This window comes from Lepisma saccharinum, unplaced genomic scaffold (genome assembly GCF_977018435.1).
Source record: "Lepisma saccharinum unplaced genomic scaffold, izLepSacc3.1 HAP1_SCAFFOLD_162, whole genome shotgun sequence".
NCBI classification, from domain to species: domain Eukaryota; kingdom Metazoa; phylum Arthropoda; class Insecta; order Zygentoma; family Lepismatidae; genus Lepisma; species Lepisma saccharinum.
In genome coordinates this window covers 524,039-547,686 of record NW_028142969.1, presented here as the reverse complement: position 1 = coordinate 547,686, position 23,648 = coordinate 524,039, and the positions used below count along the sequence as shown (strand labels likewise).

General features: G+C 30.7%; 3 pseudogenes; 1 reads left to right on the top strand and 2 right to left on the bottom strand.

The window, feature by feature from the left end:
* Positions 1 to 848: 848 nt before the first annotated feature.
* Positions 849 to 23,648, bottom strand: part of LOC145982406 (NADH-ubiquinone oxidoreductase chain 4 pseudogene) — a 58,141-nt pseudogene continuing 35,341 nt past the window's right edge.
* On the top strand, positions 1,866 to 2,642 carry LOC145982428 (cytochrome c oxidase subunit 3 pseudogene; annotated as a pseudogene).
* On the bottom strand, positions 4,200 to 5,013 carry LOC145982378 (NADH-ubiquinone oxidoreductase chain 5-like; annotated as a pseudogene).

Below are 23,648 nucleotides of genomic sequence, written 5' to 3'. Positions count from 1 at the left end.
TTATCCTGTGATAACATACAAGTGCCCGACCAACATTATTTAATCTACTACAAGCATCATCAATTGAATGGTATCAAATGTCACCTCCCTCTGAACATACATATTCAGAACTCCCAATACTACTTACTAACAACTAATTTTTAAGGTGGCAGAGAAGTGCATTGAATTTGAGCTTCAATTATAAGGAATATCCCTTACTTAAAAGTGGCAACCTGAAATCAAGTAGGATTACAAGATAGATCCTCCCCATTAATAGAACAAATAATATTTTTCCATGACCACACAATATTAATTTTAATTATAATTACAGTATTAGTAGGATACTTAATAGCATCATTATTTAATAACAAATTAACAAACCGAATACTTTTAGAAGGACAAACATTAGAAACAATATGAACAATTATACCAGCAATTACCCTAGTTTTTATTGCCCTACCCTCTCTACGTTTATTATACTTATTAGATGAAATTAATCAACCTTCATTGACCCTTAAAACTATTGGACATCAATGATATTGAAGTTATGAATACTCCGATTTTATAAGGGCAGAATTTGACTCATATATATCCCCAACAAATGAAATATCTATAGACTCATTTCGATTATTAGATGTAGATAATCGAACAGTATTACCAATTAACATAGATATCCGAGTACTAACTACATCTGCAGATGTATTACACTCATGAGCCATACCATCCATAGGGATTAAAATAGATGCCACCCCAGGACGACTTAACCAGGCAGGAGTAAATATTAGTCGAATTGGCTTATTTTTCGGACAATGTTCAGAAATTTGTGGTTCTAATCATAGATTCATACCAATTATTGTTGAAACTACAACTCACAAATCTTTTATTAATTGACTAATAAAAATTATACAAGAATCATTAGATGACTGAAAAGTAAGTAATGGTCTCTTAAACCACAAAATAGTAATATAACAACTACTTCTAATGAAAAGAGTTAGTTAATCTATAACATAGGAATGTCAAACCTAAATTATCTTTATAGATACTTTTTTATTCCACAAATATACCCATTAAATTGAATTATTCTATTTATAATATTTATATCAATTTATTTTCTATTTATAATCATCAATTATTATAATTATAATAAATTATTAAATAGTAACAACTTTAAAATAGAAAATAAAACCAAAAATTAAATACTGAAAATGATAACAAGATTATTTTCATCATTCGATCCAACATCATCAATTATAAATATATCACTAAATTGAATTAGAACATTCCTGGGATTATTAATAATCCCAGCCCCATTTTGATTAATACAATCACGAACCTCTATATTATATAACATAATAATAATAAAGTTACATGAAGAATTTAAAACATTTTTAGGGATAATTAGTCACCAGGGAAGAACCCTAATATTTATTAGTATATTTTCAATAATCTTATTTAATAATTCAATAGGATTACTACCCTATGTATTTACTAGATCAAGTCACTTAGTATTTACCCTAACCCTGGCCCTACCAATATGATTATCATTTATATTATTTGGGTGAATCAATAATACAAAACATATATTAGCACACCTAGTACCGGAAGGTGTGCCAGCACTATTAATACCAATTATAGTAGGTATTGAAATAATTAGAAATCTAATTCGTCCAATAACTCTATCAGTGCGACTAGCAGCAAACATAATAGTTGGACATTTAATAATATCAATAATTGGAAATACAGGAACAATATTAGAAATTATTGGACTTTCAATATTAATTTTAGCACAAATTATATTAATTATTATAGAAACAGCCGTAGCATTTATCCAATCTTATGTATTTGCCTTATTAATTGCTATTTATTCTAGAGAATCAAAATAAACAATGTCAGCAAACCAAAACCACCCATATCACCTAGTAGATCAAAGCCCATGACCAGCAACAGGAGCTATTAGAGCAATAATATTAACAACAGGGATAATTAGATGATTTCACCAACAAAATATAATTCTATTATCAATAGGAATAACAACTATACTTCTTACAATAATTCAATGATGACGAGATATTTCACGAGAGGGAACATATCAAGGATTACATACAAATCAAGTTATAATAGGACTACGATGGGGCATAATTCTATTTATTATCTCAGAGGTATTATTTTTTGTATCCTTCTTTTGAGCATTTTTCCATAGAAGATTATCCCCAACAATTGAACTGGGGATATTATGACCACCAAGGGGAATTACTCCATTTAACCCAATACAAGTACCTTTATTAAATACAGCAATTTTACTAGCCTCAGGAGTAACAGTAACATGAGCCCATCATGGGTTATTAGAAAAAAACCACTCACATACAACGCAAGCCCTTATATTAACACTAATATTAGGAATATATTTTACTATTCTTCAGGCATATGAATATTATGAATCCCCCTTTACTATCGCTGATGCAGTATATGGATCCACATTCTTTATAGCAACAGGATTTCATGGGTTACATGTTATTATTGGATCAACATTCCTAGGGGTATGTTTAGCTCGACACATCTTATGCCATTTTTCACCAACACATCACTTCGGATTTGAAGCAGCAGCCTGATATTGACATTTCGTAGATGTAGTATGATTATTCCTTTATATTTCAATTTACTGATGAGGTAGATAATTTACTTAGTATATTTAAAGTACGCTTAACTTCCAATTAAAAAGATTATAATAAAATAAAGTAAATAATTAATATAATCATAAGTACCTCATTATTAATTATAATAATTACCTCAATTGTAATAATATTATCCACATTACTATCAAAAAAAATAATTACAGACCGAGAAAAAAGATCACCGTTTGAGTGTGGATTTGACCCAAAATCCTCAGCACGAATTCCATTCTCTATACAATTCTTTCTAATTGCAGTAATTTTTCTAATTTTTGATGTAGAAATTGTATTACTATTACCAATGACAGTTATTATTACTAATTCAAAACTAATATATTGAATATGTGTTAGACTCCTATTCCTATTAATCTTGCTTTTAGGTTTATATCATGAATGAACCCAAGGATCACTAGAATGAGCATGCTAGAGTAATAGTTAATAATAATATTTGAGTTGCATTCAAAAGGTATTGAATAGTTCAATTTACTTTATTGAGCAAGAAGCAAAAGCAATCAGCTTCGACCTGAATAAATTGGTATATATTACCCTTGCTTATTTGACTGAAGCCAAAGGAAGGCGGCATATTAATGTTAATAATAAAATTAGGATTATCTCCTCAGTTAAGGGGTATATTATTAAGTGGGGGCTGCTAACTTCCATCTTTAGTGGTGAAACTCCATTAATACTCTCACACTATTTCTTTAGTATAAAATTACATTATCTTTTCATGATAAAGCTGAACTTTAAATAAGTTCAAGAAATGCCTATAGAATTATTTTATCCTTCCTAATAACTTCAATATTATGCTTTATTATAAGCTATATAAACACATATAAATTATTAATAAAATTACTATTAAAAATGAAAATATAAAATAAATATTAAAATAATTAGAATGTATTAATTGGATATTTAAAGAACCACTCCTTATATATTTATAGACTCCCTGTCCCCCCATAAGTTCACTTCATCCATAATCAACAGCCTTAATATATAGACCTCCAGTAATAAATGAACTACCAATTAATCCACCAGAGGATAAATAAGGTAAAAATCATATCCCCCCTAATAAATAATATATTATTTTATTATTAAAAAATGGATAAATTTCGAACAAGAAAGATGTAATATTATACCCAATTCACCCTCCCAATAAAATACATATAATTGCCCCTATTTTCAAACTAAGTGGGATAATAATAACAAAAACAGAAGGAAATATTAATCATATTAACCCAGAACCACCTACAATAGATAAGAATAATAGGCCTAACATACCTTTAAATATGCCTCATCCCCCATCATCTGAAAAGAATTGAAATGATATACCTCTATAAGATTTACCAACTAAATAATAATTTAATCGAAAACTATAGGCTATAGTTATACCCGTAGAAACTCATAATAAAACAAATATTACTAAATTAAAAGAAGATATACTTAATATTTCCAAAATTAAATCCTTAGAATAAAACCCAGCCAAAAACGGTATTCCACATAAGGCAAGACTAGAAATTATTATACAAGAAATAGTTATTGGTATTTTATTAATTAGACCCCCCATACAAAATTAGCACCAACCCCAGCTATAAATATAGTTAACCCTGACAGTAATAAGAGTATCCTACCAAAAACAGTATATATATCAGTATATCTCCAAAACGAATTAATAAATAAACTCCAGCAGTAACCAAAGTAGAAGAATGAACTAATGCAGAAACTGGGGTGGGTGCAGCCATAGCTGCCGGCAATCATGCAGAAAATGGAATTTGTGCACTCTTTGTTATCCCAGCAATAATAATAAATCTAGTAATTAATATTATATCAAAGTCAGAAACTAATCATAAATAATAGATATAATTTCAGCTACCATAATTTAATATTCAAGCAATAGATAATAAAATAAATACATCACCAATTCGGTTAGACAAAGCAATTAATATTCCAGCAGAATAGGAACGAACATTCTGATAATAAATTACTAGGCAGTAAGAAACTAGTCCTAGACCATCCCATCCTAAAATAATTCTAATAATATTAGGAGAAATAATTAAAAACATTATAGACCCGACAAATAATAAAACTAAAATAATAAATCGATTTATATTATAATCCCCTTCTATATAAGAACCTCTATAATTAATAACCATAGAAGAGATATATATAACTAATCCTATAAAAATTAAAGATATTCAATCAAATAATATTGTTATGATAATACTAGAACTATTCAAATTAACAATATTTCACTCAATAAAAATTGTAATATCCCTAATTAAAAATATTATCCCTAATAATAATAAAATTATTCTACAATTTATAAAATAATTGATACTATACTTGTAATAAAAAAATTAAAAAACATTGATCTAAGAACTTTTTAGCTACCAGTAAGTCCACAACTTACTATTCTACTTAAACTACTTAAATAATTTAAATTCAATGAAATATTGGAGAACAAAAAACAATTAAAAAATTTAATGGAAATAAATGACAAAATAATAATAAATATTCACGAATGTTACTTCTTCAGCAAGAAAATACACCAGAGTAGTATATTCCATGTTGAGTGTAAGAATATAAATATAAAGTATAACCAGCACTTAAAAAGGAGAGTAATGCAACACCTACAAAACTAAAGTAGGATCACCCAATAATTCTATTTAATAGACTAATTTCACCCAACAGATTAATAGAAGGGGGGCAGCTATATTAGTAATTCTCAATATAAATCATCATAAAGATAATCTAGGAATATAACTAATTATCCCCCTATTAATTAATATACTACGACTACCTAATCGTTCATAAGTAATATTTACTAGACAAAATATTCCAGAAGAACAAAGACCATGTGCTACTATTAAAGTAAGACTACATGCCCCTATAGTTATAATCCCCATCAAAACAAGACCTATATGTGCTACAGATGAATATGCAACCAAAGCCTTTAAATCAATTTGACGTATACAAACAAGACTAATTATTCAAATTCCAACAATGCTAATACCAAATCAAAAAATATTATATTTAACAGCTAATCTCTCAATACAAGAAATAATTCGCAAAATCCCATACCCTCCGAGCTTTAATAAAATCCCAGCCAAAATCATAGACCCACTAACTGGAGCCTCAACATGAGCCCTAGGTAATCACAAATGAACCAAAAATATAGGTATTTTTACTAAAAAGGCAAACACCATTCTAATATATCAATATTAATATATCTAAATATATATATATATATAAACCCCCCACCTTATAATTTAACATAAAAATACCAACCAAAAGAGGTAAAGAAGCAAGTAATGTATAAAAAAGTAAATATACCCCCGCTTGTACTCGTTCTGGCTGATACCCTCACCCTAAAATTAAAAATAAAGTAGGTACTAATGATCCCTCAAAAAACAAATAAAATAAAAAAAAATATTCTTATAAAAGTTAATATTAACAATAATAATAAAATAATTAACAAAAATATAAATCTACAAGGATAAAAATAAATAGATATAATACTATTTCTAGCCACTATTATTAAAAAAATAATTCAAATGCTAAGCAAAATTAAAGAGTAAGACATCACATCTAAGCCAATAAAATAACCAGCCCCCCATACTCCGATACCAAATCATACTATTAATAAAAACAAAAAACAACCAAAAATAATAGAAATTTGACCACCATTCATAAAGAACTATTAAATCTCAAAAGGATTAAAAATATAAAATAAAAAATATATTTTAACATTTCAATAATACAAAAGAATTAAAATAATCATTACCATGAGTACGTGTAACTGATACTATAACAGATAGACCAAGAGCCCCCTCACATACACAAAACGAAATAAATAATAAACAAAAATAAGCTTCTTCCTGATTATTAATAAAATAATAAGTTATATATAAATATAAGGATAACACAATAAATTCAAGTCTTAATAGAGTTACTAATAAGTGCCTACGTTGAGAAATAAAGCATAAAAATCTAGTAAATAAAATAAATAATATAAATAATACTCTTAACATAAGTTTTTATAGTTTAATAAAAACAATGGTCTTGTAAATCATTAATGAATTAATAATTCTAAAAACATCAAGGAAGATATAATTACATCATCATTAGCTCCCAAAGCCAATATTTTTATTAAACTACCCCTTGATATTAAAATACAATTAATACTAATTACTGTTATATTACTATTAGCACTAATAATATTATACATAAAACATCCACTGTCTATGGGGATCACACTAATTATACAAACTATTACTGCATGCCTAACAATATCCACATTCTTAAAATCCACATGATTTTACGATTGAAAATGTAGACAGTAGATACTACATGTATTTTGCTAATAAACTTGAAGGCTAAATTTACAGAATAAAAAGAACAGCTACAACATTCCTTCATTTGATTCACAGAAAAGCTAATCGGAACTGGACCCACACTTTAAAATGGGATTCAAATCACTATGTTCCTTCACCGGTTATCGAACCCGGCACCCCTTGATTACAAGGTGAAGTGCTACCACTGTACAATCGGGGAGTCCCAATAGAACAAAGTTTCCTTCTACGACGATTATACAGAAGTTAGTGCACTTCCTTCATGTGAAATCTATTCTATATCAGGCTCAGTATTTCGTTATTACAATCCAAGGAATAGTATTCAACTTAAATAAGAAATAAATACATAAAAAAGCATTCTAAATAATCTTCAAACAGACGTAAAAAAATCGCATCCAACCACCTGTAGAATGCCTGAGGGAAACAACAAGAATTTTCTCAACAAAGACATTTCCGAAACTTCCATAACATTCTAATAATTTCGCAACACGTGCAAATAATCATGTGGTAAAATCTTGTCATGGTTCCATGTAAACACGAAAATCACCAAATTACTTCTTTCCATATTTCCTGTATTTTCTCCTCCTCTTTAGCTCTCAGCAGTTCGGAGTGGGATAATGCAAGAATATTTGTCCCTAATTATCTCCTTCTCTTAGTCTTGCTTATATCTTGGACTCCTTAATAACTTTCCCAACAACTCCTTATCAATTTGTACTGCCATGTTTCCTACAATGATTTTCCTACTTCCTAATAACAATCACTTCTGTACACCCTTTGATGTAAAAATTAATTAATAAAAATAAACCACATCCGTCGGTCCGTTTATCCTTCCAACCTATAGAGCTGAGACTATTTTTACAAGATAAACCTCGGACGCAGACATTCCACGATCTTTTGGCCCCTCCTTCCACCTTCTCTACCTGCCCTTTTACTTGATGTTATTCAGAATTGTATTAGTATCTGGAGTACTATCGTAACATAAAGTTATTAACCTGGAATGAATTGAAAAACAAAAATGGGGAGTAATGCTGTATTTCGAAAGAGTATTAAAAATAAGTGTAAGTTTTCATTCATTACTCTCTCTAGAATAGTCTTATTTCGACTTAATACACGCTTATCAAAGTTTCTAATTGAAATACTTTATTCCAAGCAAACAACTATTTGCAACTGATTAAATTTTTGCTTTTATTTTTTTTTCGAGACATTCGAGACGAGACGAGACTTTTCAAAAGCCGTCCCATCCCGTCTCGTGTCTCGTCTCGAAAACGAGACGAGAAAGGCATTCCGTCTCGTCCCGTCTCGAATTTCAAAAGGCTTGTCCCGTCTCATGTCTCGTCTCGTTTTCGAGACGAGACAGGAGACGAGACGGGACATGTCCCGTCCCGTGAGCAACACTATTTTCCGTCAAGGTACAAAAATGAAAAACGAGCAAAATAGAAAGTAATCATATAAAATATTTTATTTAAGGATTACTTAGATACAAACCTCTCACATTAGATAACATTTTGTCCATAGGTTCTTGAGAACTTCATGTCTCAGCAAAGAAATAAGAATTATGAAATTTTTCCGAGTTTTCTGTGACCGCACAAAAAACGAAAACGGGCTTAATACAAGGAAATCGTATAGACGATTTTATTTAAGGATTACTTAGATACAAACCTCACACATTCGATAATATTTTGGCCATAGTTTCTTATGAATTTCGTGTCTCAGCGAAGAAGTAAGAATTAAAATATATTTCCCTGGTTTTCCGTGATGGTACAAAAATTGAAAATGAGCTTAAGAGAAAGTAGTCATATAGGAGATTTTATTTATGGATTGCCTAGATACAACCCTTACACAGTCGATAAGATTTGGTCCATAATTTCTTGTGAACTTCGTGATTCAGCGAGGAAGCAAGAATTTAAAAATATTTCCAGGGTTTTCCCTGAATGTACGTACAAAAATAAAAAAGAGGACTTAATAGAAAGTAATCATATAAATGTTTTTATTTAAAGATTACCTAGATACAAACCTCACACACTCGATATTGGTCCATAGTTTCTTATGAATTCTATGTCTCAGCCAAGAAGTAAGAATTTAAAAAAAATTCCCGAGTTTTCCCTGATGTACAAAAATAAAGTACGGGTTTAATAGAAAGTAATCATATGAAAGATTTTATTTAAAGACTAACTGGATACAAACCCTACACACTCAACAATATTTTGTCCATAGTTTCTTCTGAACCTCGTGTCTCAGCGAAGAAATAAGAATTAAGAAATATTTCCCGTGTTTTGTTGACGGTACAAAAAAACGGGCTTCATAGAAAGTAATTGTGTAGAAGATTTTATTTAAGTATTACTTCTTAGATACAAACTCCACACATTCGATAATATCTGGTAAATAATTTCTTGCGAACTGCGTATCGTAACGAGGAAGTAAAAGTTAAACATATTTACCGCATTTTCCGCCACCTTACAAAGATTGAAAATAGGCTTAATATAAAGTAATCATATAGGATACTTTATTTATAGATTACTTATATACGAACCTCGGATACTCGATAAGATTTCGTCCATAGTTTCTTGTGAACTTTGTGTCTCAGCGAAGAAGTGATATTTAAGACATATTTCACGGGTTTTCCGTGATGGTACAAAAATAAAAATCGTGCTTAATGGAAAGTAATCACATAGAAGATTATATTTAAAGATTACTTAGATACAAATCTCACACACTCGATAATATTTGGTGCATAGTTTCTTGTGAATTTCGTCACGGAAAACCCGTGAAATATGTCTTAAATATCACTTCTTCGCTGAGACACAAAGTTCACAAGAAACTATGGACGAAATCTTATCGAGTATCCGATGTTCGTATATAAGTAATCTATAAATAAAGTATCCTATATGATTACTTTATATTAAGCCTATTTTCAATCTTTGTAAGGTGGCGGAAAATGCGGTAAATATGTTTTTTTAACTTTTACTTCCTCGTTACGATACGCAGTTTACAAGACATTATTTACCAGATATTATCGAATGTGTGGAGTTTGTATCTAAGTAATACTTAAATAAAATCTTCTACACAATTACTTACTATGAAGCCCGTTTTTTGGTACCGTCAACAAAACACGGGAAATATTTCTTAATTCTTATTTCTTCGCTGAGACACGTGGTTCAGAAGAAACTATGGACAAAATATTGTTGAGTGTTAAGGGTTTGTATCCAGTTAGTCTTTAAATAAAATTTTCCATATGATTACTTTCTATTAAACCCGTACTTTATTTTTGTACTACAGGGAAAACTCGGGAATTTTTTTTAAATTCTTACTTCTTGGCTGCGACATAGAATTCATAAGAAACTATGGACCAATATCGAGTGTGTGAGGTTTGTATCTAGGTAACCTTTAAATAAAATCATTTATATGATTACTTTCTATTAAGTCCGTTTTTTATTTTTGTACGTACATTCAGGGAAAACCCTGGAAATATTTTTAAATTCTTGCTTCCTCGCTGAATCACGAAGTTCACACGAAATTATGGACCAAATCTTATCGACTGTGTAAGGGTTGTATCTAGGCAATCCATAAATAAAATCTCCTATATGACTACTTTCTCTTAAGCTCATTTTCAATTTTTGTACCATCACGGAAAACCAGGGAAATATATTTTAATTCTTACTTCTTCGCTGAGACACGAAATTCATAAGAAACTATGGACAAAATATTATCGAATGTGTGAGGTTTGTATCTAAGTAATCCTTAAATAAAATCGTCTATACGATTTCCTTGTATTAAGCCCGTTTTTGTTTTTCGTGCGATCACAGAAAACTCGGAAAAATTTCATAATTCTTATTTCTTTGCTGAGACACGAAGTTCACAAGAACCTATGGACAAAATGTTATCTAATGTGAGAGGTTTGTATCTAAGTAATCCCTAAATAAAATGTTTTATATAATTACTTTCTATTTTGCTAGTTTTTCATTTTTTATCAATTTGTACTGCCATGTTTCCTACAATGCTTTTCCTACTTCCTAATAACAATCACTTCTGTACACCCTTTGATGTAAAAATTAATTAATAAAAATAAACCATATCCGTCGGTCCGTTTATCCTTCCAACCTATAGAGCTGAGACTATTTTTACAAGATAAACCTCGGACGCAGACATTCCACGATCTTTTGGCCCCTCCGTCCACCTTCTCTACCTGCCCTTTTACTTGATGTTATTCAGAATTGTATTAGTATCTGGAGTACTATCGTAACATAAAGTTATTAACCTGGAATGAATTGAAAAACAAAAATGGGGAGTAATGCTGTGTTTCGAAAGAGTATTAAAAATAAGTGTAGGTTTTCATTCATTACTCTCTCTAGAATAGTCTTATTTCGACTTAATACACGCTTATCAAAGTTTCTAATTGAAATACTTTATTCCAAGCAAACAACTATTTGCAACTGATTAAATTTTTGCTTTTATTTTTTTTTTTCGAGACATTCGAGACGAGACGAGACTTTTCAAAAGCCGTCCAATCCCGTCTCGTGTCTCGTCTCGAAAACGAGACGAGAAAGGCATTCCCTGTCATCCCGTCTCGAATTGCAAAAGGCTTGTCCCGTCTCATGTCTCGTCTCGTTTTCGAGACGAGACAGGAGACGAGACGGGACTTGTCCCGTCCCGTGAGCAACACTATTTTCAGTCAAGGTACAAAAATGAAAAACGAGCAAAATAGAAAGTAATCATATAAAATATTTTATTTAAGGATTACTTAGATACAAACCTCTCACATTAGATAACATTTTGTCCATAGGTTCTTGAGAACTTCGTGTCTCAGCAAAGAAATAAGAATTATGAAATTTTTCCGAGTTTTCTGTGACCGCACAAAAAACAAAAACGGGCTTAATACAAGGAAATCGTATAGACGATTTTATTTAAGGATTACTTAGATACAAACCTCACACATTCGATAATATTTTGTCCATAGTTTCTTATGAATTTCGTGTCTCAGCGAAGAAGTAAGAATTAAAATATATTTCCCTGGTTTTCCGTGATGGTACAAAAATTGAAAATGAGCTTAAGAGAAAGTAGTCATATAGGAGATTTTATTTATGGATTGCCTAGATACAACCCTTACACAGTCGATAAGATTTGGTCCATAATTTCGTGTGAACTTCGTGATTCAGCGAGGAAGTAAGAATTTAAAAATATTTCCAGGGTTTTCCCTGAATGTACGTACAAAAATAAAAAACGGACTTAATAGAAAGTAATCATATAAATGATTATATTTAAAGATTACCTAGATACAAACCTCACACACTCGATATTGGTCCATAGTTTCTTATGAATTCTATGTCTCAGCCAAGAAGTAAGAATTTTAAAAAAATTCAAGAGTTTTCCCTGATGTACAAAAATAAAGTACGGGTTTAATAGAAAGTAATCATATAGAAGATTTTATTTAAAGACTAACTAACCCTTAACACTCAACAATATTTTGTCCATAGTTTCTCCTGAACCTCGTGTCTCAGCGAAGAAATAAGAATTAAGAAATATTTCCCGTGTTTTGTTGACGGTACAAAAAAACGGGCTCCATAGTAAGTAATTGTGTAGAAGATTTTATTTAAGTATTACTTAGATACAAACTCCACACATTCGATAATATCTGGTAAATAATTTCTTGTGAACTGCGTATCGTAACGAGGAAGTAAAAGTTAAAAAAACATATTTACCGCATTTTCCGCCACCTTACAAAGATTGGAAATAGGCTTAATATAAAGTAATCATATAGGATACTTTATTTATAGATTACTTATATACGAACCTCGGATACTCGATAAGATTTCGTCCATAGTTTCTTGTGAACTTTGTGTCTCAGCGATGAAGTGATATTTAAGACATATTTCACGGGTTTTCCGTGATGGTACAAAAATAAAAATCGTGCTTAATAGAAAGTAATCACATAGAAGATTATATTTAAAGATTACTTAGATACAAATCTCACACACTCGATAATATTTGGTGCATAGTTTCTTGTGAATTTCGTGTATCAACGCGGACGTAAGAATTATAAAATATTTCATTAGTTTTCCCTGATTTACCAAAATAAAATACGGGCTTAAAAGAAAGTAATCATAGAGAAGATTTTTTTCAAAGATTAACTGGATACAAACGCTACACACTAGATAAAATTTGGTTCATTGTTTCTTGTGAAATTCGTGTTTCAGCGAGGAAGTAAGAACAAAAATATATTTCCCGGGTATTCCTTGATGGTACAAAAATTAAAAATGTTCTGAATTGAGACTAACCATATAGGAGATATTATATAATAATTCCTCGATACAAATCTCACACATTCGATAATGTGTTTCTTATGAATTCTATGTCTCAGCCAAGAAGTGAAAATTTAAAAAAAATTCCCGAGTTTTCCCTGATGTACAAAAATAAAGTACGGGTTTAATAGAAAGTAATCATCTAGAAGATTTTATTTAAAGACTAACTGGATACAAACCCTACACACTCAACAATATTTTGTCCATAGTTTCTTGTGAACTTCGTATCTGAGCGAGGACATAAGAATTATAAAATATTTCCCTGAATTTATCTAACGGTACAAAAATAAAAAAACGGGCTCAATAGAAATTAATCACATAGAAGATTTTATTTATAAATTACCTCGTTACAGGTCATACACACTCGATAAGATATGGTCGAGTTTCTTAATATTTTCAAAGAATAAGTAAGAATTGATAAATATTTCCCGGATTTTCCCTGGTGGTACAAAAATAAAAAAACGGACTTAATAGAAGGTAATCACATAGATGATTTTATTTAAAAATTCACTAGATACAAACCTTACATACTCGATAAGATTTCGTCCATAGTTTCATTTGAACTTCGTGTCTCAGCGAAGAAGTAAGAACTAAAATATATTTCCCGGGTTTTCCGTGATGGTCCAAATTCGAAAATAAGCTTAAGAGAAAATAATCATGTAGGAGATTTTATTTAATGTTTGCTTAGATACAAACCTCACGCAGTCGATAGGATTTCATCCAAAATTTCTTTTGAACTTCGAGCCTCGGCCAAGAGGTAAAGGTTTAAATATATTTCCGGGTTTTCCGTGACGGTACAAAAAAACGGGCTTAATAAAAAGTAATCATATAGAAGATTTTATTTATAGATTACCTAGTTACAGGCCCTTTTCTTATAAATTTCGTGTCTCAGGGAAGAGGTAACAATTGAAAGAAAATCATCTCTGGCTTGGTCTGTAGAGAAAAAGAATTTCAAACGAGTATTAGCATTGAACGCGAATTTCTCGAAAACTCAAGTTTTGATCCTATAGTCGAAATGTCAGAATTAATGAAAATCATTTCTGGCTAGGTCTGTAGAGAAAATGAGTTTCAAACGTGTACCAGCATTGTACGCGTATTTCTACAAAAATCAACTATTCATTCTATGGTCCAAATGTCATAATTAAAACGCTTTTCACGGTCTGAAAAGCATATTAATTCAACATTTTAAAGAAAATCTTCTTTGGCTTGGTCTGTAGAAAAAATGAGTTTCGAACGAGAACTAGCATTGAACGCGTATTTCTTACTTCCTCGCTGAATCACGAAGTTCACACGATATTATGGACCAAATCTTATCGACTGTGTAAGGGTTGTATCTAGGCAATCCATAAATAAAATCTCCTATATGACTACTTTCTCTTAATCTCATTTTCAATTTTTGTACCATCACGGAAAACCAGGGAAATATATTTTAAATATATATAGGAGATTTTATTTATGGATTGCCTAGATACAACCCTTACACAGTCGATAAGATTTGGTCCATAATTTCGTGTGAACTTCGTGATTCAGCGAGGAAGTAAGAATTTAAAAATATTTCCAGGGTTTTCCCTGAATGTACGTACAAAAATAAAAAACGGACTTAATAGAAAGTAATCATATAAATGATTATATTTAAAGATTACCTAGATACAAACCTCACACACTCGATATTGGTCCATAGTTTCTTATGAATTCTATGTCTCAGCCAAGAAGTAAGAATTTTAAAAAAATTCAAGAGTTTTCCCTGATGTACAAAAATAAAGTACGAGTTTAATAGAAAGTAATCATATAGAAGATTTTATTTAAAGACTAACTAACCCTTAACACTCAACAATATTTTGTCCATAGTTTCTTCTGAACCTCGTGTCTCAGCGAAGAAATAAGAATTAAGAAATATTTCCCGTGTTTTGTTGACGGTACAAAAAAACGGGCTTCATAGTAAGTAATTGTGTAGAAGATTTTATTTAAGTATTACTTAGATACAAACTCCACACATTCGATAATATCTGGTAAATAATTTCTTGTGAACTGCGTATCGTAACGAGGAAGTAAAAGTTAAAAAAACATATTTACCGCATTTTCCGCCACCTTACAAAGATTGAAAATAGGCTTAATATAAAGTAATCATATAGGATACTTTATTTATAGATTACTTATATACGAACCTCGGATACTCGATAAGATTTCGTCCATAGTTTCTTGTGAACTTTGTGTCTCAGCGAAGAAGTGATATTTAAGACATATTTCACGGGTTTTCCGTGATGGTACAAAAATAAAAATCGTGCTTAATAGAAAGTAATCACATAGAAGATTATATTTAAAGATTACTTAGATACAAATCTCACACACTCGATAATATTTGGTGCATAGTTTCTTGTGAATTTCGTGTATCAACGCGGACGTAAGAATTATAAAATATTTCATTAGTTTTCCCTGATTTACCAAAATAAAATACGGGCTTAAAAGAAAGTAATCATAGAGAAGATTTTTTTCAAAGATTAACTGGATACAAACGCTACACACTAGATAAAATTTGGTTCATTGTTTCTTGTGAAATTCGTGTTTCAGCGAGGAAGTAAGAACAAAAATATATTTCCCGGGTATTCCTTGATGGTACAAAAATTAAAAATGTTCTGAATTGAGACTAACCATATAGGAGATATTATATAATAATTCCTCGATACAAATCTCACACATTCGATAATGTGTTTCTTATGAATTCTATGTCTCAGCCAAGAAGTGAAAATTTAAAAAAAATTCCCGAGTTTTCCCTGATGTACAAAAATAAAGTACGGGTTTAATAGAAAGTAATCATCTAGAAGATTTTATTTAAAGACTAACTGGATACAAACCCTACACACTCAACAATATTTTGTCCATAGTTTCTTGTGAACTTCGTATCTGAGCGAGGACATAAGAATTATAAAATATTTCCCTGAATTTATCTAACGGTACAAAAATAAAAAAACGGGCTCAATAGAAATTAATCACATAGAAGATTTTATTTATAAATTACCTCGTTACAGGTCATACACACTCGATAAGATATGGTCGAGTTTCTTAATATTTTCAAAGAATAAGTAAGAATTGATAAATATTTCCCGGATTTTCCCTGGTGGTACAAAAATAAAAAAACGGACTTAATAGAAGGTAATCACATAGATGATTTTATTTAAAAATTCACTAGATACAAACCTTACATACTCGATAAGATTTCGTCCATAGTTTCATTTGAACTTCGTGTCTCAGCGAAGAAGTAAGAACTAAAATATATTTCCCGGGTTTTCCGTGATGGTCCAAATTCGAAAATAAGCTTAAGAGAAAATAATCATGTAGGAGATTTTATTTAATGTTTGCTTAGATACAAACCTCACGCAGTCGATAGGATTTCATCCAAAATTTCTTTTGAACTTCGAGCCTCGGCCAAGAGGTAAAGGTTTAAATATATTTCCGGGTTTTCCGTGACGGTACAAAAAAACGGGCTTAATAAAAAGTAATCATATAGAAGATTTTATTTATAGATTACCTAGTTACAGGCCCTTTTCTTATAAATTTCGTGTCTCAGGGAAGAGGTAACAATTGAAAGAAAATCATCTCTGGCTTGGTCTGTAGAGAAAAAGAATTTCAAACGAGTATTAGCATTGAACGCGAATTTCTCGAAAACTCAAGTTTTGATCCTATAGTCGAAATGTCAGAATTAATGAAAATCATTTCTGGCTAGGTCTGTAGAGAAAATGAGTTTCAAACGTGTACCAGCATTGTACGCGTATTTCTACAAAAATCAACTATTCATTCTATGGTCCAAATGTCATAATTAAAACGCTTTTCACGGTCTGAAAAGCATATTAATTCAACATTTTAAAGAAAATCTTCTTTGGCTTGGTCTGTAGAAAAAATGAGTTTCGAACGAGAACTAGCATTGAACGCGTATTTCTTACTTCCTCGCTGAATCACGAAGTTCACACGATATTATGGACCAAATCTTATCGACTGTGTAAGGGTTGTATCTAGGCAATCCATAAATAAAATCTCCTATATGACTACTTTCTCTTAATCTCATTTTCAATTTTTGTACCATCACGGAAAACCAGGGAAATATATTTTAAATATATATAGGAGATTTTATTTATGGATTGCCTAGATACAACCCTTACACAGTCGATAAGATTTGGTCCATAATTTCGTGTGAACTTCGTGATTCAGCGAGGAAGTAAGAATTTAAAAATATTTCCAGGGTTTTCCCTGAATGTACGTACAAAAATAAAAAACGGACTTAATAGAAAGTAATCATATAAATGATTATATTTAAAGATTACCTAGATACAAACCTCACACACTCGATATTGGTCCATAGTTTCTTATGAATTCTATGTCTCAGCCAAGAAGTAAGAATTTTAAAAAAATTCAAGAGTTTTCCCTGATGTACAAAAATAAAGTACGAGTTTAATAGAAAGTAATCATATAGAAGATTTTATTTAAAGACTAACTAACCCTTAACACTCAACAATATTTTGTCCATAGTTTCTTCTGAACCTCGTGTCTCAGCGAAGAAATAAGAATTAAGAAATATTTACCGTGTTTTGTTGACGGTACAAAAAAACGGGATTCATAGTAAGTAATTGTGTAGAAGATTTTATTTAAGTATTACTTAGATACAAACTCCACACATTCGATAATATCTGGTAAATAATTTCTTGTGAACTGCGTATCGTAACGAGGAAGTAAAAGTTAAAAAAACATATTTACCGCATTTTCCGCCACCTTACAAAGATTGAAAATAGGCTTAATATAAAGTAATCATATAGGATACTTTATTTATAGATTACTTATATACGAACCTCGGATACTCGATAAGATTTCGTCCATAGTTTCTTGTGAACTTTGTGTCTCAGCGAAGAAGTGATATTTAAGACATATTTCACGGGTTTTCCGTGATGGTACAAAAATAAAAATCGTGCTTAATAGAAAGTAATCACATAGAAGATTATATTTAAAGATTACTTAGATACAAATCTCACACACTCGATAATATTTGGTGCATAGTTTCTTGTGAATTTCGTGTATCAACGCGGACGTAAGAATTATAAAATATTTCATTAGTTTTCCCTGATTTACCAAAATAAAATACGGGCTTAAAAGAAAGTAATCATAGAGAAGATTTTTTTCAAAGATTAACTGGATACAAACGCTACACACTAGATAAAATTTGGTTCATTGTTTCTTGTGAAATTCGTGTTTCAGCGAGGAAGTAAGAACAAAAATATATTTCCCGGGTATTCCTTGATGGTACAAAAATTAAAAATGTTCTGAATTGAGACTAACCATATAGGAGATATTATATAATAATTCCTCGATACAAATCTCACACATTCGATAATGTGTTTCTTATGAATTCTATGTCTCAGCCAAGAAGTGAAAATTTAAAAAAAATTCCCGAGTTTTCCCTGATGTACAAAAATAAAGTACGGGTTTAATAGAAAGTAATCATCTAGAAGATTTTATTTAAAGACTAACTGGATACAAACCCTACACACTCAACAATATTTTGTCCATAGTTTCTTGTGAACTTCGTATCTGAGCGAGGACATAAGAATTATAAAATATTTCCCTGAATTTATCTAACGGTACAAAAATAAAAAAACGGGCTCAATAGAAATTAATCACATAGAAGATTTTATTTATAAATTACCTCGTTACAGGTCATACACACTCGATAAGATATGGTCGAGTTTCTTAATATTTTCAAAGAATAAGTAAGAATTGATAAATATTTCCCGGATTTTCCCTGGTGGTACAAAAATAAAAAAACGGACTTAATAGAAGGTAATCACATAGATGATTTTATTTAAAAATTCACTAGATACAAACCTTACATACTCGATAAGATTTCGTCCATAGTTTCATTTGAACTTCGTGTCTCAGCGAAGAAGTAAGAACTAAAATATATTTCCCGGGTTTTCCGTGATGGTCCAAATTCGAAAATAAGCTTAAGAGAAAATAATCATGTAGGAGATTTTATTTAATGTTTGCTTAGATACAAACCTCACGCAGTCGATAGGATTTCATCCAAAATTTCTTTTGAACTTCGAGCCTCGGCCAAGAGGTAAAGGTTTAAATATATTTCCGGGTTTTCCGTGACGGTACAAAAAAACGGGCTTAATAAAAAGTAATCATATAGAAGATTTTATTTATAGATTACCTAGTTACAGGCCCTTTTCTTATAAATTTCGTGTCTCAGGGAAGAGGTAACAATTGAAAGAAAATCATCTCTGGCTTGGTCTGTAGAGAAAAAGAATTTCAAACGAGTATTAGCATTGAACGCGAATTTCTCGAAAACTCAAGTTTTGATCCTATAGTCGAAATGTCAGAATTAATGAAAATCATTTCTGGCTAGGTCTGTAGAGAAAATGAGTTTCAAACGTGTACCAGCATTGTACGCGTATTTCTACAAAAATCAACTATTCATTCTATGGTCCAAATGTCATAATTAAAACGCTTTTCACGGTCTGAAAAGCATATTAATTCAACATTTTAAAGAAAATCTTCTTTGGCTTGGTCTGTAGAAAAAATGAGTTTCGAACGAGAACTAGCATTGAACGCGTATTTCTTACTTTCTCGCTGAATCACGAAGTTCACACGAAATTATGGACCAAATCTTATCGACTGTGTAAGGGTTGTATCTAGGCAATCCATAAATAAAATCTCCTATATGACTACTTTCTCTTAAGCTCATTTTCAATTTTTGTACCATCACGGAAAACCAGGGAAATATATTTTAAATATATATAGGAGATTTTATTTATGGATTGCCTAGATACAACCCTTACACAGTCGATAAGATTTGGTCCATAATTTCGTGTGAACTTCGTGATTCAGCGAGGAAGTAAGAATTTAAAAATATTTCCAGGGTTTTCCCTGAATGTACGTACAAAAATAAAAAACGGACTTAATAGAAAGTAATCATATAAATGATTATATTTAAAGATTACCTAGATACAAACCTCACACACTCGATATTGGTCCATAGTTTCTTATGAATTCTATGTCTCAGCCAAGAAGTAAGAATTTTAAAAAAATTCAAGAGTTTTCCCTGATGTACAAAAATAAAGTACGGGTTTAATAGAAAGTAATCATATAGAAGATTTTATTTAAAGACTAACTAACCCTTAACACTCAACAATATTTTGTCCATAGTTTCTTCTGAACCTCGTGTCTCAGCGAAGAAATAAGAATTAAGAAATATTTCCCGTGTTTTGTTGACGGTACAAAAAAACGGGCTTCATAGTAAGTAATTGTGTAGAAGATTTTATTTAAGTATTACTTAGATACAAACTCCACACATTCGATAATATCTGGTAAATAATTTCTTGTGAACTGCGTATCGTAACGAGGAAGTAAAAGTTAAAAAAACATATTTACCGCATTTTCCGCCACCTTACAAAGATTGAAAATAGGCTTAATATAAAGTAATCATATAGGATACTTTATTTATAGATTACTTATATACGAACCTCGGATACTCGATAAGATTTCGTCCATAGTTTCTTGTGAACTTTGTGTCTCAGCGAAGAAGTGATATTTAAGACATATTTCACGGGTTTTCCGTGATGGTACAAAAATAAAAATCGTGCTTAATAGAAAGTAATCACATAGAAGATTATATTTAAAGATTACTTAGATACAAATCTCACACACTCGATAATATTTGGTGCATAGTTTCTTGTGAATTTCGTGTATCAACGCGGACGTAAGAATTATAAAATATTTCATTAGTTTTCCCTGATTTACCAAAATAAAATACGGGCTTAAAAGAAAGTAATCATAGAGAAGATTTTTTTCAAAGATTAACTGGATACAAACGCTACACACTAGATAAAATTTGGTTCATTGTTTCTTGTGAAATTCGTGTTTCAGCGAGGAAGTAAGAACAAAAATATATTTCCCGGGTATTCCTTGATGGTACAAAAATTAAAAATGTTCTGAATTGAGACTAACCATATAGGAGATATTATATAATAATTCCTCGATACAAATCTCACACATTCGATAATGTGTTTCTTATGAATTCTATGTCTCAGCCAAGAAGTGAAAATTTAAAAAAAATTCCCGAGTTTTCCCTGATGTACAAAAATAAAGTACGGGTTTAATAGAAAGTAATCATCTAGAAGATTTTATTTAAAGACTAACTGGATACAAACCCTACACACTCAACAATATTTTGTCCATAGTTTCTTGTGAACTTCGTATCTGAGCGAGGACATAAGAATTATAAAATATTTCCCTGAATTTATCTAACGGTACAAAAATAAAAAAACGGGCTCAATAGAAATTAATCACATAGAAGATTTTATTTATAAATTACCTCGTTACAGGTCATACACACTCGATAAGATATGGTCGAGTTTCTTAATATTTTCAAAGAATAAGTAAGAATTGATAAATATTTCCCGGATTTTCCCTGGTGGTACAAAAATAAAAAAACGGACTTAATAGAAGGTAATCACATAGATGATTTTATTTAAAAATTCACTAGATACAAACCTTACATACTCGATAAGATTTCGTCCATAGTTTCATTTGAACTTCGTGTCTCAGCGAAGAAGTAAGAACTAAAATATATTTCCCGGGTTTTCCGTGATGGTCCAAATTCGAAAATAAGCTTAAGAGAAAATAATCATGTAGGAGATTTTATTTAATGTTTGCTTAGATACAAACCTCACGCAGTCGATAGGATTTCATCCAAAATTTCTTTTGAACTTCGAGCCTCGGCCAAGAGGTAAAGGTTTAAATATATTTCCGGGTTTTCCGTGACGGTACAAAAAAACGGGCTTAATAAAAAGTAATCATATAGAAGATTTTATTTATAGATTACCTAGTTACAGGCCCTTTTCTTATAAATTTCGTGTCTCAGGGAAGAGGTAACAATTGAAAGAAAATCATCTCTGGCTTGGTCTGTAGAGAAAAAGAATTTCAAACGAGTATTAGCATTGAACGCGAATTTCTCGAAAACTCAAGTTTTGATCCTATAGTCGAAATGTCAGAATTAATGAAAATCATTTCTGGCTAGGTCTGTAGAGAAAATGAGTTTCAAACGTGTACCAGCATTGTACGCGTATTTCTACAAAAATCAACTATTCATTCTATGGTCCAAATGTCATAATTAAAACGCTTTTCACGGTCTGAAAAGCATATTAATTCAACATTTTAAAGAAAATCTTCTTTGGCTTGGTCTGTAGAAAAAATGAGTTTCGAACGAGAACTAGCATTGAACGCGTATTTCTTACTTTCTCGCTGAATCACGAAGTTCACACGAAATTATGGACCAAATCTTATCGACTGTGTAAGGGTTGTATCTAGGCAATCCATAAATAAAATCTCCTATATGACTACTTTCTCTTAAGCTCATTTTCAATTTTTGTACCATCACGGAAAACCAGGGAAATATATTTTAAATATATATAGGAGATTTTATTTATGGATTGCCTAGATACAACCCTTACACAGTCGATAAGATTTGGTCCATAATTTCGTGTGAACTTCGTGATTCAGCGAGGAAGTAAGAATTTAAAAATATTTCCAGGGTTTTCCCTGAATGTACGTACAAAAATAAAAAACGGACTTAATAGAAAGTAATCATATAAATGATTATATTTAAAGATTACCTAGATACAAACCTCACACACTCGATATTGGTCCATAGTTTCTTATGAATTCTATGTCTCAGCCAAGAAGTAAGAATTTTAAAAAAATTCAAGAGTTTTCCCTGATGTACAAAAATAAAGTACGAGTTTAATAGAAAGTAATCATATAGAAGATTTTATTTAAAGACTAACTAACCCTTAACACTCAACAATATTTTGTCCATAGTTTCTTCTGAACCTCGTGTCTCAGCGAAGAAATAAGAATTAAGAAATATTTCCCGTGTTTTGTTGACGGTACAAAAAAACGGGCTTCATAGTAAGTAATTGTGTAGAAGATTTTATTTAAGTATTACTTAGATACAAACTCCACACATTCGATAATATCTGGTAAATAATTTCTTGTGAACTGCGTATCGTAACGAGGAAGTAAAAGTTAAAAAAACATATTTACCGCATTTTCCGCCACCTTACAAAGATTGAAAATAGGCTTAATATAAAGTAATCATATAGGATACTTTATTTATAGATTACTTATATACGAACCTCGGATACTCGATAAGATTTCGTCCATAGTTTCTTGTGAACTTTGTGTCTCAGCGAAGAAGTGATATTTAAGACATATTTCACGGGTTTTCCGTGATGGTACAAAAATAAAAATCGTGCTTAATAGAAAGTAATCACATAGAAGATTATATTTAAAGATTACTTAGATAC